Below are 18,124 nucleotides of genomic sequence, written 5' to 3'. Positions count from 1 at the left end.
CGGCTTGCGTGGGCAGTTGCGGCTTCTCTGCCGGCCGGAACCGACATGTCCGACACGCTCTTCTGTTTCTTTTTTTAAATTTCCTTTTTTTCAAAAATTGTTTTCCTCGTTCTCTCTCTCTCTGTCTCTCGGCTTCGCGAACAGTTCGTTTATCGCCGAAAAAGGAAAGTGATAAACAATTGCAAGGACGTTTCCCACGTCGTTTGCGAAGTGAGCCAAGTGTGAGGGAACCGAAGACCACGGCAGCCACAAGGTACTCCTAACCTTCACCTAGTTCTATTCTCTATTTTGAATTTCAGGCACGGACGCGGCCGTTAAAAGAATCTTACCCTTTGCCGCGCAGACGAGGTTATACTGCTCCCGTGCTATGTTATTGGTTAGTACGTGACTAGACACGCCTGTATTTTGGCAGGGAAATACGTAAAACACACCGATCCATGTTTTGCACGAATAGTTTTTATCATTTGCTGAGATTGAAACTCACAACAATACAACATGCGCTATTATGAATTCGCCATGTTGGGTTTTATCATTTGTAATAAAAAAAACACGTGTGTGTTATTGATTTATTTCAAACTGATAACATTATGATTAAGGAAATGAATAAATATCATAAATATCAGCTAATGATAATTTCAATGAAAACCATTACTGATGAAATGATTTTTTTTTTTTAGTTTAGTTGCGTTTGAAGTATCTAAGTTGTGTTTTTAATGACATAGCACGAGTTTTTTTATATCTTAAATACTTTGACACAATACTTATATTTAATATTAATTAATTCGTAGTATTTTAGGGGTGTTTGTTATCTATGTCATGTTAGTAACTGAAGTCAAAATGAGAAATACCTCACCATACTAATTACCTTTATAGATAGCAACGCTAATTCATTGTTAAGTATTGTTGAACAATATTCACTTCATGTTGGCATTTTTTCAATTATACGTAAGGATTTCCTTTCAAGCTATTATACAACCATTTAGAATTAGCTTTTATGCATCTACGTTTCGTTTTGCTAACCATTTGACTTCAACTTTAGAACACTCACTTCTGCTCATCTTTTTAACGGTAGCGATCTATGTAAGGGAATGGAAAAAAAATGGAAATGGGGAGTGGCTAGCTACCTTCATTGTCCCATTAAACTGCCGATACAACAAGTATTGTCAATTCTTTCCACCTAAGACAGTGCCTATCAAACGTTTAAGAGCACAGGCTTATTTAAAATAAAATTACCCATTTTTTTAGTTATCATTTCATGAATATTTTTGAAATAGTGCTGATCATGAGACATCTATCTATGAAGAAAACATTGCGATACAATATTTCGTTTTTAAGATTCTTTTATTTTAAATTGTTGATACTTATTATAAAAACGTACATTAATTTTTAAGTATCAAAAATTTTGTAAATACTAAACCATTTGGTTGATATTTCAGTATAAATTTTTTCCCCAGTATTTTAAGATGTGTAAAATAATTCTGAAAACTTAAAAACCTTTAATTAAATTGTTTAAAAAAGATTTTTTGTTTTGTTTTTACATGTGGAAAAATATAGGGAAAAAAACAGACATATATTTGCAGGTTTAAATGTAAATAGAATTTTTTTTTGGTAGTCTAGCGAGACCGTGTAGGCAGCAATCAATGGCTTGTACAAAAAGCTATGAAATGGTGTCCATAAAAATAACTCTCGTTCAGCGAGTATCAAATTACACAGGCGCTCATTCACTAATAAGAGGTTGCCCTGGAAATTGTGTTTATAATCTAGAATCGCACTTCTTTCTAGATGTTTATATTCTTTTTATTTGAAATCAAATGAAACAATAACAATTTTGCACTCCAACTGTTAATAGAGCCTTCTACGACCACATGATAACAAGCAAGTGGCAACAAAAAAACGAACTGCCAGGTTAGGCAATTTCTTACGAGAAATATATAAAGAAACAACGCGGAAAAATATTTTTTTTAGTTCCTTACCTTTTAATAATGACTATGTAAAAAGGCATTTTATTATTTCAAATAATTTTCTCATAATTTACAGTTTTAACTATTGATTTGGTTGGATTAGCTACTTAAAAAAGACAGTAAAATTTCGTTAGGATTGGTTAGGTTAGCATAACTATATTTAAAATTGGTATTTTTTAAACCAATCGTTTAAAACTATTTGGCAGTATTTAAAACGTAAGCAGCTGTTAACACCGTAAAATACAGGGTAACTACGTACCTGAAACACGGCAATGCTTTTTATACAGTAAGGAACTTCCTGCGAGTTTACATTTAACGATTAAATTCGCTCAGTGTAATTGAGGCTTTAGCTTCAGTGTTAGTGGAGTGTTGGCGGATGATATTGGTGTTGCAAGTAGAGACAATGTCGTAGTAACCATGACTGCACTGAATCTTTGTGTATTATTATACTTGCCAAAAGCTTTGTACAAACTTTAATTGAATATAATCCAACGTCATGTCTACAGCGAGTTCATCAAGGCATTGTCTTGCGTAATGTTGGTTGATTCCTTGTTTTAGTTTCGTTACTGTTAGTCATGATAGCTCTTATGTAGATATTTTAGGTTTCGTCACACATCTTGCCACCGTATGATGTACTAAGTGTTTTCTATTGGCGGTTAAAAGTCATTCAAGCATTCGTGGCGTTTCACAGCTCGCTAATAATTAGAGACCGGAAAAATTCGCGGTTTCATTTCGCGATATGCTATAATCCAAATGTGTTTAACCTTTTGCTGCTTCAGTGATTGGACCACAGGTTGTCTGAAGGAATCACAGCCAATGAATAGGGCCATGCAATTTTCGCGAAATAATCTTCTCGCTCGTTAGACTGCAACAAGGTATGCCATTGTTCCCTTGTGATTGGCTGCCGTCTGCGAGAGAAGACATCGCCCTGTTCGGCCGGGCCATTCAGGACGAGTTTGCTTCCGCACTGGATGGCTGTGATTGGTGCGCCGACAGTAGACATACATGCACCTGAAGTAAACACAGTCAACCACGAAACACAGAAAATGCTACATAGTTTTAACACACAGCTGTTCGGAAAATCTTTTCGCGAAAATTACACGGCCCTACCAATGAATAATCCTCAACTAAAGGAGTATCGAATCAAAAGCATCCTAGTTGATAGTTGTCACGAGTCAGTGGCCAATGAGCGGATGTAATTTGTCCAAGTGCATAGAGGATCTTGGAGTCTATCCTGTAGGTCACTGAATTCGCGAATTTTTCCGGTCCCTACTAATAATGAACAGTTAATGTATAATGTTAATTTGGGGTTATTGAAACCTACAAATTGTTGGCATCGCAAGCCACAAATCATATCTTCCCGAGCTGTTATACCTTGTTACAGTCTGTTCCTGCTGTCTTCTATATGCAGTTAGGTTCTATGTCATGTCGGGTTAAAACATGTAGTTGACAAGCTGTATTGCAAGTTGTAAATATTTTATCAGGGTGTCAAAATTCAGGGAAAACAGATAAAATCAGGTATATTCATATAACTTTGACTTTCGGAAAAAAAATCAGTTATTAGTGAGGAAAGTGTATGTTAGGTCAAGTAAAATTATACAAAGGCTTAACCTGTGTCGCCAATACATCAATTGTGTGTACATTGCATATTGTATTTGGGTTCAACGTTTGAGTATTGCATATTAATTATTATTTAGAAGGTTTACAAGAATTGCGAACGGTTTTGATAAAATGCCTTCTATGGGAATTATTAATTTTTTAGTTCTTCTACACCTGATTTTTCCATCCCTTCCAGTTTTGATTGATCGAATAAATACTTTTTTTTGGTATTACTCTTACGAGTTTTAATATCTTAAAATGGATGCGATATTTTTTATATTAAGTGAGTTACAGCCAATTTTTTGGTTGGATTTTTTTTTTCCATTTACGAACTATACCGAGATTTCCCAGTACTATATTTTATGAATCAGTTCGGAAGTTGTTTATGCAAAATTAAGGCATTTATAGTGTACATAAATGTGATATTCATATATAAACGTTTGAGTCATGATGGTTTTGGGGTGTACGGACATGAATCGAAAAACTCGGCATGTAAAATATTTTCCGCAGTCGCACCATGGTAATGGCTACATGACGTAGCATTTATTCGAAATATACCTAACATTTAAGATGGCCTGGGCAAATAATTTAACTGCAAATAACTAGAGACCGGAAAAATTCGCGGATTAATTTCGTGATAGGCTGAAATTCAAACATGTGTATAATTCTGCTGGTTCTGCTATTGGCTCGCAGTTTAACTGGAGCTCTCTGGGCCAATGAGAGACTATCGACCAAAGAAGCGTCGAATCACAAGCTACCCAGTGGAGACGACCAACAATTTAGTAAATAATGAACACGCGTGTTTACTTGAGAAGTGCAGAGGATAATGGAGGCTATCCTAGAGGTAATTGAATCCGCGAATTTTTCCGGTCTCTACAAATAACTTTTCTTTTTAAGTTAGTATCTTTATTTTTTATAATTTTTTTCTTTTTTATTTTTTCTTTAATGTAATTTTAGGTTGAATTACATATTTGATGGTGTTATGGAGTGCGATGTGAGAAACATTTTGTCACAGAACTTATGTTACATTTTAAAGCAGTTTTGTCTCGACTTTGAAAAATTCTTAAGCAAATGTGATTATGCCCATTTACGAGGAACGTGCAGAAACTAAGTGTCTTCAAAAAAAAAGCTTTATTATTAATAGAAAAAAATGTTGTTTTAACAGCGTGTAAGCATTATGTAAAGTTAGAGAAAAATCATGGAAGTTTAAATTGATCGGGAAAAGTCAGGGAATTTACTTGAAATACTGTAAAAGTAATGAAAATTCCTTAGTGATGGTGATTTGAGAGGGAAATAATCATGCTCTGGTGTCCCATTACCGATACTTTTAAGTGCTTAGTCGCAGGGGCGTAGCCAGGGGGGGGGGGGGGGTTATGGGTTCAAACCCCCCCTTAGCCACAAAACTTTAATTAATTTCTTATTCATCACTCAAACAAATTTCATATTAAAATTAATAAAATTTTTACCCTACAATATTTAAATTTAAGAACCGAAAACTGCTAAAATAGCACTATTTTACACCTTAAAATCCAAATTTTCCCGGGGGAGGACCCCCGGACCCCCCGGTTTAATACGGGGGGGGGGGGGGACGCATGCTTCCTAACACCCCCCATACACAAATCCTGGCTACGCCACTGGTTAGTCGTGCTCACTTTAAAACAGCGTATGCGAGGAGGTTCTGTCTGAACTTGTACAGTTATACGCATGGCTGGCGGAGGCTGGATTGTCTTTTGACTGGCATTTTTCACGTACTATCCAACCTGCGAAGTGTTAAAAAAATGGAACGACTGCAAATAAATCTATATATTTACAATCTTAAGTTCAATCAAAACTATTTGAACTAGTGTAGTTAATCGAGTTTTTTTAAGGGAGAGGGGTTGGGCACGATAGTTCTTGCCCTGGATGGAAACTGAGAAGCCTAAGATGTACATCAAGTTCTGTCCCTGAACGAACACGCCCGAATATTCACCTTCGGCCAACCTCGGGATTTGTTTTAATTTTGTGCAGGAAAAATGAATTCAAATATTAAAAGTGGTCAGTTAGGTTAGCTATATTAAAGCACTTTAAAACACTATGGACGGTTAGTTAGGTTAGTATAGCTACATTATAATAAACAGAGAAATATAAATATATATAAATGAACCCGAGGTTGGCCGGAGGTGAATATTCGGGCGTGTTCGGGCAGTGACAGAACTTGATGTACATCTTAGGCTTCCCAAGGAAACTAGTCTAGTTACGTGCGCGCTGCCAACCACACAGCATCAAACCAAAATAATTTCAATTTTGTCCCGAACGATAACAGGATCTGGGTTAAGTTACATCCTAATAAATTTATACGTTTTGATAAAATATTTTGCTATACTGTTTTATCATAAACTAAAGTTTGTGTTCGTTTTCGATGTTAATCTAAGTATGTCTGGTTAAGGGAGATCAGACCCCGTACTAGAGACCGGAAAAAAATCGCTGATTCATTCGGCGATAGGCTAGAATTCAAACACATATACCCTTCAAATTATTTTACTATTGGCTTACCGTTCATCTGGATGAATCTAAACCAGTTATAAATAGGGGCAGGAAATTTTCGCGAAAAAATCTGAACGCCCACTAGACTGCAACAAGGTATACCCACACCAGCGGTTTCTTCCTTGTGATTGGCGGCCGTCTGCGAGAGAAGTTGTTGCCTTGTTTGCACGAGCCACTAAGGACGAGTTTGCTTCCGCACAGAATTAGTGTGATTGGTTGTTGTAACAATCGGCATTCACCTCAAAGTAACTCACCCAATTACGAAACACAGACGATGCTACAGTGTTTTAACTTCCAGCTACTCTGGGGATCTTTTCGCGAAATTTTCATGGCCCTAGTTATAAACCCTCAACCAAAGAAGGATCGAATCACGGACAAACCAGCTGAGACGCCTTACAAGTCAGCAGCCAATGAACTTGCGTTATTTGCCCGAGTGTACAGGAGAATGTGCAGTCTATCCTGAAGGCCATTGAACCCGCTAATATTTCCGGTCCCTACCCCGTACCCTTAGGTTTGTCCATCTTTTTGGATATAATTATAATTTTGAAACTATCTATCCGATTTTGTTTGGCGTTTCAAGGCATACATCGTTCCTTACAGACCTTCAATACCTTGTTGCAACCACACTACTTGTTATTTCACGCGAGCGACTTCAACAACCGTGTTAACCACACCAGTTCCACACATGTTGATTTCAGTATGCACCCGAAGCTAAGTCCTATGCCATACCAAACAACTTAAAAAAAAAAAAAAACACTGATGCTTTATTGCAAGCTGTATCAAAATATTTGAAATTTCAAGATGGCGTGGCCTAATCCACCTCCAACCTATTTGACTCCTGCATAGACACAGGGAAAACCCTGGGCACTGACATGCGGGGTGAACAATTTCATGCCATTAATTACAAGAAGGTTGGTTACGGGATACAGAATGATGGTTCCGGAAGAAGAGATGGACGGAGTAGAAATAAACTACTAAGCAAAATGGCGGGAGCTTGGACATTTTGTCCGCATTGGGTTTGGGTGGCACTGGTTGTTTTCGGGGGCGACTTTAGTCGTTTCCCACCATGCTGCCAGCCAGCCTAAACTAAATTAAGAAGGGGAAAATTGAGTGTACGCTGTTGAATTAAAAAAAATGTAAATAAACAATAAATTAAACATTAAATTAAACATTAAAATATTATGTTTGGCTTGGTAGCTTTTATTAATTTCGTGCTTTGTCGCGAGCTGGTGTATCTAGCCTGCACTCAGGAGTGGACATAGCCTCAGGTTAGGGAAAGTATCCAGTCCTTCATCGCGAGATGAAAGTCCATAGTCAGCATATGGTTTTGGTTGATTGAGGAGAGGTAGGTGGATAGGGGTGGTGAGGGGAAATAATAATATAAAACGCCACGTCGCTCGACGGAGTGTGACAGGCGCAGAGCTGTCAGCGAACCAGAGGCGGAAATCCCGGACGATCGCGCGATAATCCGCGGTCCCACGCACAGTCGTTTCCGCGGACAACTGGAGCACTTGCACTTCGCGGGCTAGGCCTTGTTACGAATACCATTCGCCTCTCGCCTTACGTTCCCTCAGTTCGCGATGGAAAAAAAACCCTTCCGAATACGTACACCGTATTTTTTTTTGTAAATGAAAAGAAATATTCTTGTTAAAAATTACAGATATTTGTACACTTACATGGAAACAACTGTATCACTACAAAACGGTATTCGGATTTTTTTTACCCGGGAATTTATACATTGTGTTGTCCCAGTACTTCCAACAGTTGAAAGTTTTTTTGTAAACCTTTTCCTGAATAGCTTTCCAGTATTGACTGCGCATAATAAAACGAAACCACGAAAACCACGAAAACCACGAAAACAAAAAACAAAAAAAATTAAAAACTGGACTTTATTGTGTTTTATTATACTTATTAATGTGCGCAGTTGATATTGGAAATCTATTCAGGGAATGGTTTACAAATAACTTCAACTATTGGATGCACTGGGACAACACAAGCCATAAATGCCCGGGTGGGAATCAGAACCCAGTATTACTGCGAACAATATTTGGTACTGATACAGTTGTTCTCATGACAATCTAAATGTTTACAAATAAATGTTATTTTACATGAAAATTGCCGTTCCATTTACAGAAACATCCATACTAATATTATAAATGTGAATGTAAGTTTATTTGTTACGCTTTCACGCGAAAACTACTTAACCGATCATCATGAAACTTTGTACACATTTTCTTGGAGGTATTAGAAGTAACATAGTATACTTTTTATTGAAAAAATATATTTTTTACGAAAGATAAAAAAAAGTTTGTCAAAAAATCTCTAAATCTAGCTACTTTAACGCCATCTAGCATTCCAGTTATGAAGTTCCAACCCTGAGTACTGTAATACCGTTGCACTGTATTATCGACGGTCAAAATTCAAAATTATGTATTTTTGTTACAGAGAAATATATTTTATTGATTCATTTCTATTGTAATGATCTCTGATACTTATTTAATGGCTTCAATGCAAGCGAAGCCGCGGGTAAAAGCTAGTGTATATATGAATATACAATGCACGAGAAGGAACATTTGAAGAAGAGAAAAAAGATGAACCGAGGCTGCAATAGGCTAGCCACAGCTGCTGTGCGGGTTGCCTGTCGTATGTCAGCAGGCGCTGTGCTTGGCCTGTTTCCCGCGCGTTACATAGCCGTGTTTTCCCTTCGCTCTCCAGCCAATCAGCGCTCGCGCCCTGTCTCGTCGAGCCGGGGGGGGGGGGGGGGGAAGGACTCGGGATCCCGGCAACTGTCACCTCGAAGGATGATGCAGTGATGTTCTTCAACTTTGATGCTGCGGTTGTGACGCACTTCCCGACGCTCTAGGTGATTGCTTTCGCGTCGCTGGTTTCGTTCCAGAACGGTCCCCGCGGACGTCATTGTCAATTGTGTTTCGTTGCCAATTCGAGGATAGATACCGGCTGCACGTTGTCTAAAACTGTGGACACAGAACAGTACTGGTTGTCTGTAAAGTCGGTTTACGGACGATAGTTTAACGTGACAACTTCATAAAAAAACATTGATGAAATTATTGCATACTTATATGAATAAAATTGAATCATTTTTATTGAATTATCACTATTTTGTATGGATACAAAAAAGGTGTGAAATGAAATCTACAATTTAATTGATAAACTTACTTTTATTTGCACTCATTAAATAAAAAAAAATGTTTATTACTTTAACGATGAGATTATTTTAACTATAACTTTTATACATGTTTGCTATCTAACTTCTTCCAATCTGTGTTATTCTGTTAAGGATAGGACGATGATAGGAAAATTAGGAAACGAATGGGAGTGTTTCAAGTTTAATGTGCCTCGAAAAAGTCAAATCGATGGTTGTTCCAATCGAGTGGAAGAGAGATAGATGTGGCGCAAGCGTACAATGAGCGTAACGGGACACAGCGTAACGGGAAAATGTGCGTTGCGGGACACTTTTTCGTGCGTGCAGCCGTCGTTCATCGATTTATTAGACGTTGTCACGTCAAAAAATAGTTTGTAATACTACAAGAAAGATATTGTAACTTTGTACAACACATGGCTATGGTAATTTTTTCATATATGAAATACGTTTTTTTTTCGAGATAATTCTGAATATTTCTTACTAAAATTGCCTCATGTTGTAATTTAATTGGTGTTTCATTCAAACATATTTTTTTTAAAATCACGAAAAATATAATCGAATATTTAAAATCGAATATTAACAAATCTGAATTCATTTTGTATTATTAGGCTTATTAGTGTGCGCAGTTAAAATTGGAAAGCTTTTCAGGGAACGGTTTACAAATAAATGTAACCATTGGGGGTACAATGCCCGGGTGAGAATCCGAATAAATCTGAAGTTACTACGAACACTATTTTTTAGCGATACAGTAGTTCTCATGTAAATGTATATATTTACAAATGTCTGTGTAATTTCACACAAATATTTCTGTTCAATCAACAAATAAAATTATAGCGAATATCAGGGAATGTGGTCACTACTGGGAGGTAAAATGTTTTATTTCTTTTTTAATTGCTGGATTATGCACATAATGTAATTTATGTAGTAATTATAATTTTTATGTATAGTTCTTCGCTAAGTCATAAAATAGAAAAAAGTCTAACAAGTAAGTAAGGGGGGGAGTCTGAAAGTTGGAATAATACAGAGACTTTACTTGGCTTTTCTCGGGCGGACAGTAGGCAGCAGTGGCGATGTGTGGGGTGAGGTTTCCTTTGTCAACCCCGTGGGTAAAGTGGGTAGCCCGAGATTATCTCGTGTTCAGTTACACGATCAAATGAAACACGCATTTGCGCTGTTAGGCTGTTCGAAAATTGTGCTTCTGCGAAGCATAACATTTATTTTTACGGCACCTTACCGACCAAACTCCACTGAGTTGTTACTTTAAATGTGATATCTGGACCTCTAAAAGGAAAAATAAAAAAAATAATTCTGAAATTATAAAATTTGAAAATTTTTCACCTCCTGAATGAGTTTCTTAGCGGCAATCACTATCGCCATACCATGTTGTAACGCGTGATAGGAAACTAGGGCAAACTTTTATGTTTCATGTTCACAAGAAATAACAAAATTGGGAGTTTCATAAAGTTGAAAACAACTAATTTACAGAGACTGGAAAAAAAAATCTCCGTTTCGATGACCTTCGGGATAAACCACTCAGTTCTCAGTTATCTTCGGGCAAATAACGCCAGTTCATTGGTTGCTGACTCGTGAACAGTCTCAACCGGCTTGCCCGTGATTCGATACTTTCATGATCGAGAGTTTCTCATTGGCCCAGAGTCCAGATGAACAGCGAGACAATAGCAAAATCAACTTAAGAGTGTGTGTGTGTACACTTGAATTTCAGCTTATGGCGAAACGAATGAGCGAACATTTCCTGATCTCTACTAATATGAATACTAGATGTCGAACAATAAGTAGTATGCAGTGGCTTGTGAAGTTTTATTTACGTTTCCAAGTTCGATTTAGCGAATGCATTAACTGGTTCACTGAGCACATCAGAGGATGTGTCTTCTACAGCGCTTGCCCCACTTCATCTTTCATGAAAAAAAAGTGCCTTATTTTTGTGTATTTAAATACCAGCGCTAGTGTGAACCAGCGGTGGGGGTTTGGAAATTAAATAGTTGTGAAATCTCTCCTCATACTTTTGGTCTCAAATATACTAGGAGACGAAAATAGGGGGTTGTCTGTAAAGTCAGTTTACGGACGATAATTTTACGTGATAACGTCATAAGAAAACATTGATGAAAAATTGCAAAACTTTTTAATTTTCAAATATTATTTACAGGTTTTTGCAAATTTAATTTAAATAATCTGTTTAAATATAATCACGAACAATTAGTTATAGAAATAAACTGAAATCAAATCAATGTCAATAAATTGTTAATTTGAAATGACGTAATTGGACAAATAAATCAACATTTTAAAATCGCTGATTATGTGATTATTAAAAAGCCCGCCTTAACCTGTTTGATATTATAGAAGATTTTCAGCACACGGTGGTTGGCCGGTTCTTGCACGCTCGGCTCAGGCGAAACGTGACAACGAGTCATGTTTTTTTCGCGCGTGCAGCCGGCGTTCCTCGATTTATAAGTAGGGACCGGAAAAATTCGCGGGATGAACTCCATTGTTCTACGTACACTCGGTCAAATGCCACCCACTCATTGGCTGCTGTCTTGTGAGACGTTCCAGCGTAGCAGCCTGTCATTCGATAAAGCTTTGGTTGGGTGTTTCTCATTGGCCCGTAGTCATCCAGGTGAGTTGTGAACCAATAGCAGAGGCAGCACTGAGGTATAACGATTTGTATTTTAGCCTATCGCGAAAGGAATTCGCGAATTTTTCCGGTCTCTATTTATAACATAAGACATCACCAGAGACCCGGAAATTTCGCAGATTCGTCTGGCTTCAGAGTAGAATTTAAGGTAATAGGCAGAGGTGCCCACAAGGGGGGGGGGGGGGGTAACGATGCAGACTGCGTCATTAAAATTTCAGGGGTGGGGGGTGGTTAAAAGATTATAATAATGTATATATTATTGACATAATTATTGCTTCTAATGTGAAAATACGTTTCTGGTGCTTTGATAATTGAAAGGGATCTTGTAAATCAAAATGGCAACCCCGCACTTTCCTCAACAAAAGCAGTTTGGCATCTGTCGGTTCAGGATGGAAATATTACCTGATATGACCAAAATTATTATTAGAAAATCAGTTTTAATTTATGCAAAATGTGATAAAATATAATACTAAAAAAAGTATAATATTATAAAATAATTGAGCAAATCATTGAGAAAATGGCATAAAAAATATCGGGAGGGGGGGGGTGAGTCATAGTGTTTGGGGGGGGGGGGGGGCACCTCTGCAATAGGTGTCCCCAGACTATGTTTGTTTCCCCGTTGGTTGATTTCTTGGCGAGAGCATGTTTATCCTCGTTAGTTGGCACTACCCGATTCGCTTACTTCTCTCCTATAGCTGGACGTCATTGGATCACGGTCATAGAGGGGCGTGTCCAAGTAACTGCGGGCCAATCATGAACACAGTCCGGGAGTGTGAAGGTTTGCATTCTAACCTGCGACTAAATGAATGCGCGAAATTTCCGTGTCTCTAGTTATCACTAGGGACACCTGTATTTCGCGAATACATTTCGTGTCATGGTATGTCACAAAACACTGTAGCTTTTTCTTAGAGTAATGGCTAGAGACCTGTAAAATTCGCGATTTCAAATACCTAAAGGATAGACTCCATGAGCCTCTACGCACTCGTGCAAATTACATCTGCTGATTGGTTACCGACTCGTAACACCTGTTGACTGGAATGATCGTGATTCGCTAATTCTTCTGTTAAAGATTTTTCATTGGCCCAGAGTCCTTCAGATAAACTGTGGCCCAATCACTGAATCAAAATGATGTCAAAAGTATTTGACCTCTATCCTACCGCGAAATGAATCCGCGAATTTTACAGGTGTCTAGTAATGGCGAATCGTGTGCGTGCAGCAGTACGGTATCCACATTCCCATTGGCCCCGTCAAGTGCGGGAAAAACACCTCTCGCCGACCACAGACCAATAACTACAAGAAAATAACTACGGTGTTTTGCGATGTACCTAGACACGAAATGTATTCGCGAAATACAGGTGTCCCTATAGTTATCACGTCAAAAAATCGACGGAGTGAACAGGGCCTTTGTACCGGGGGGCCTTGTCCAGTGCTCATTGTTCGGTACTCGGAGTTGGCGACCGAGTCCCACGCTCACGAGGGCTTAAAGGCGAAGTCAGCTCGGACGTTAGTTCGCTGGAGTGAGTGGAGTAGCCTCGCCGTGCTCCTGATGGCACAGGGGAGCTGTTAGTCCCGGCCGCTCTGTTTACGAGAGAGGGGTAGAGGTGGAGCAGGAGTTCATCCCTGCCGCGTTACTGCGTTTAGACACGCTGCTGTCCAGGGCACTAACTAACCACTGCGCAGCGACCTTAAAGCCCCCGCCTACCCGGGCACACACACGGTGCGCAGAGCTTCAGGAAAAACAGCGCGATTTCAAAACTACTCGAGATATCCGAGTGGGGCCTATTTACGAATAGCATTTAAGAGTTCGCTGAGGGCCGAAAAAGTACTTTTAATTTCGGGTCAAGTTTTTAAACTGTAATTTTTTAGAAGTGTTAAAATGCCTAAAACGCGTGTTTTCAGAGTAATTTTTAGGCGTAAAACAACCGGTACAGATTCTTGAAAGCACTTAAGGGGCTTGCATAACACCTTTATCTTCATTTCCCCGCCATATAATGTTACGGTCACCGCTCAAATTTCACAGTTATCCTGTGACGACGAGAAGACTGCGCGCCAGTCCAGAGGAGACACCGCGCTAGAAGCACCAGCGAGCGTCGCGCTTATCATCCCGCCTCGCTGACACAGATACACCCCTGACGAGGCGGGCCCCTTAAGGTGGGTATACGTGCCCCGTTCGAGGTCATTATTAGTAGAGACCTGCAAAATTCGCGGATTCATTTCGTGATATGCTACAATTCAAATAATTATACCTTAGCTCTGCTTCTGCAATTGGTTCACTGTTAATCTGGAGTAATGAGGGCCAATTAGAGACCCATCGCTCAAAGAAGTGTCGAATCACAGGCCACTCGGTCGAGACGACTCACAAGTCAGCGGGCAAATGAACAGGATGACATTTGCCCGAGTGTGTAGCGGATATTGGAGTCTATCCTGGAGGTCATTGAACCCGCGAATTTTGCAGGTCTCTAATTGTTAGGGACAGGAAAAATTCGCGAATTCAATGACCCACAGGGTAGACTACATGCTCCTCTATGCACTCGGACAAATTACATCCGCTCATTGTCCACTGACTCGTGAACATCAACTAGGATGCTTTTGATTCGATACTCCTTTAGTTGAGGTTTATTCATTGACCCTTGATTCCTTCAGACAACCTGTGGTCCAATCACTGAAGCAGAGAAAGGTTAATCACATTTGGATTCTAGCATGTCGCGAAATGAAACCGAGAATTTTTCCGGTCTCTAGTCATTATTTAGTACACACGCGGTTAAACTTGCTGGCTTTATGAGTGGCTCAAACTTCACAAAATTATATATATATATACACACACATATATATATATATCGCATTTTTTTTGACGTGATAACGTCTTATAAATCGATGAACGCCGGCTGCACGCACGAAAAAATTTTCACGTGCCGCCTGAGCCGAGCGCGCATAAAACCTGCCAACCACCGTGCAAGAAAATATTCTATAATATCAAACAGTTTAAGGCGGGATTTTTAAACTAAGTGTTCGTGATTATATTTAAACAATTTATTTAAATTGAATTTTGCAAAAACCTGTAAATAATATTTGAAAATTAAAAAGTATGCAATTTTTCATTAATGTTTTCTTATGACGTTACCACGTAAAATTATCGTCCGTAAACCGACTTTACAGACAAACCCCCCCCTTTTTTTTATAATAATTATACACTGAAACTTGGCCAGCTAAATGATGACTAGCTGGAAAAGTTTCATTTTTAAAGTTTCAGTGCAGTTTGGATAAGAAGAATTAAATTGAATATAAAACTGGAACTTTTTAGGTTCAAAGACAATTTTAATGGGTGCTAAGTAATACGGTTTAATTTCTTTCAAAAATAAATATTTAATTTAACCTAAATAAATAAATTAGATGCAGGCATATTTCGCGAAAAAAAAAAATTCTGAACGCCTTTATTAGACTGCAACAAAGTATACCCGCACAGGCTTTTTCAACCTTGTGATTGGCGGACGTTTGCGAGAGATGTCGTTGGCTTGTCTGACCGAGCCACTCACGTTTGCTTACGGACTGAGTTACTGCGCTTGGTGTTGTGACAGTAGACATGCTTCTGAGAGACACGCACCCTATCACAAAACACAGACGATGGTACAGTGTTTTAACTTTCAGCTAGACTCGGAATCGTTTCGCTAAATATTAATGCCCAGCTATAAGATTTACAGACTAGATGCGTGGTAAATCATGGTTGCGCTATCTGTGTTTCACAGTAATGTTTTTATAAGTCAACCCTGATCCTAAATACCGACAATGGTTATACTAATTTTTTTTGAGAAAGTTTTATATTCGTTCCTGGAAAATTGTACTCGGGTTAGTTTTATAAATGCCTAATATATAGGAAATTTTACGCGAAAAAATCTGAACGCCTACTAGACTGCAACAAGGTATACCCACACCAGCGGTTTCTTCCTTGTGATTGGCGGACGTCTGCGAGAGAAGTCGTTGCCTTGTTTGCACGAGCCACTAAGGACGAGTTTGCTTCCGCACAGAATTTGTGTGATTGGTTGTTGTAACAATCGACATGCACCTCAAAGTAACTCACCCAATCACGAAACACAGACGATGCTACAGTGTTTTAACTTCCAGCTACTCTGGGGATCTTTTCGCGAAATTTTCATTGCCCTAATAATATAACTAGAGACCGGAAAAATTCGCGGTTTCAATGACCTTTAGGATACACTCCAATATCCTTTACACACTCGGGCAAATGCCAACTGTTCATTGGCTGCTGACTTGTGAGTCGTCACGACTGGGTGACCTGTGATTCGACACTTCTATGAGTGAAAGTCTCTAATTATCCCTCAGTCCTCCAGATTAACAGTGAACCAATGGCAGAAGCAGCACTAAGGTATAATTATTTGAATTCTAGCATAGCACGTAATGAACCCGCGAATTTTTCAGGTCTCTAAATATAACATTTCGGTGAAATCGCATCATTATATGAGGCAGTACAGTTTTTTTTTAATGCGATTCATGAAAACCCAATTTAGAATCGAAAATGCATTGACTGTCACTTTAAATTATACGCTAATAACAATTTTAATTTTTCATTTTACCCATTAACGCTGGTTACAGATTATCAGGGACAATGAAAATAAAAGGAAGATAAAAAGAAAATAAAAAAATAACACGTAAGCGAGTCTTTTAGTAACCGATAGAGAAGCGTGTAATATTTAATCTCATGTTGCAGATACACTTATAATACGAAACTCGGACAAGGATTTTTAACGTCGACTATCGAATCATTCGATTTGCCGACAGAAAATTTTAAAACTATACAACTAAACGGCTCGGACAAAAGCGAAATAAAAACTTGGGAAAAAAAAAAAACAACTAATTTTGGACCTGATTTTCGACAAGAAATTTGATTAAAATACTGCTCATCTTGTTTAACATTCCTAAAAAACAGGACGGGAGCAGATAGCAGTTCCCGAAACGTCGCTTGTTTCTGTTTTGGTAAAACTATTGTATTTTTTTGTCTTTTCGTTTTGTCGTGTTTTTGTCTCGTTTTAACTGTTGTGCTGAATTATTTTGGTTTCAATATTTTTGTGTTGTCATCATTTGTGTGTTTTTTTGTTCACGTAGTACTTTTTTCTTTGTTTTTTCTTTGTTTGTTGACCATATTTCTGTTTCGGAATATTTTGTGGTGTTTATATTCTTGTTGACAACAGCAATTGTTTGCTTAATTTTGTGTGTTTTTTGTCTTTCTTGTGTATTTTTATTTATTTTATTTATTAGTTTTTCTTCAACAGAAAAAGTTCTTAGCAATGGCGTATGTCCAAAAACTTACATCAAGTCCTAAAAAACAGATAATACTGCAAGTTTCCCCGATGGCTTTCTGAATTTTGGTTCGCGCCATCCTTCACAGGTGGCAGCACCGCGGTTGTTACACATTTCCGTTCCACGCGACTTCCCTTCCATTCGCGAAATGACCCCCGCCGAATGTCGTAAACCAAAGGGGGAGATGCTACACATGAAAATGACAATTTTTTTAACAGTTGAAACAGTTTCATACAAGGCAAAAAACTGTATAACCCTGCATGATCTGAAAGAAAAAAATCAAAATATTTCTGAACATGCTCGTTTATTTTACCATCACGTGGTTTTTATCTCTTTAGCACCTTCAATGACTATGGGCAGGAAATTTTAGCGAAAAAAATCTGAACGCCTACTAGACTGCAACAAGGTATACCCACACCAGCGGTTTCTTCCTTGTGATTGGCGGCCGTCTGCGAGAGAAGTCGTCGCCTTGTTTGCACGAGCCACTAAGGACGAGTTTGCTTCCACACTGAATTAGTGTGATTGGTTGTTGTAACAATCGACATGCGCCTCAAAGTAACTCACCCAATCACGGAACACAGACGACGCTGCAGTGTTTTAACTTCCAGCTTCTCTCGGGATCTTTTCGCGAAATTTTCATGGCCCTAATAATGACCTTTTCACATTCACTACAGGCAGTGGCGTAGCCAGGATTTGTGTATGGGGGGGTGTTAAGAAGCATGGCCCCAACCCCCTGTATTTAAGCGGGGGGGTCCGGGGGGTCCTCCCCCGGGAAAATTTGGATTTTAACATGTAAAATAGTGCTATTTTAGCAGTTTTCGATACTTAAATTTAAATATTGTAATGGTAATTTTTTTTTATTAATTTTAATATCAAATTTTGTTGAGTGATGAATAAGTAGAGACCGGAAAAATT

The 18,124-nt window shown here is 38.5% G+C and overlaps 1 protein-coding gene across 1 annotated transcript in view; it reads left to right on the top strand.

The window, feature by feature from the left end:
* LOC134540714 (cyclic nucleotide-gated cation channel subunit A) overlaps window positions 1-18,124 on the top strand; it is a 153,298-nt gene continuing 135,174 nt past the window's right edge. The window contains exon 1 of the mRNA XM_063383599.1: window positions 1-253. The gene's annotated coding sequence lies outside the window, so the exon portion shown is untranslated. The remainder of the gene's footprint in view (window positions 254-18,124) is intronic.

The sequence above is a fragment of the Bacillus rossius genome, chromosome 17, assembly GCF_032445375.1.
Source record: "Bacillus rossius redtenbacheri isolate Brsri chromosome 17, Brsri_v3, whole genome shotgun sequence".
In the NCBI taxonomy this organism is placed as follows: domain Eukaryota; kingdom Metazoa; phylum Arthropoda; class Insecta; order Phasmatodea; family Bacillidae; genus Bacillus; species Bacillus rossius.
Note: the sequence above shows the minus strand (reverse complement) of the source record. Positions and strands in the feature narration are given on the sequence as shown.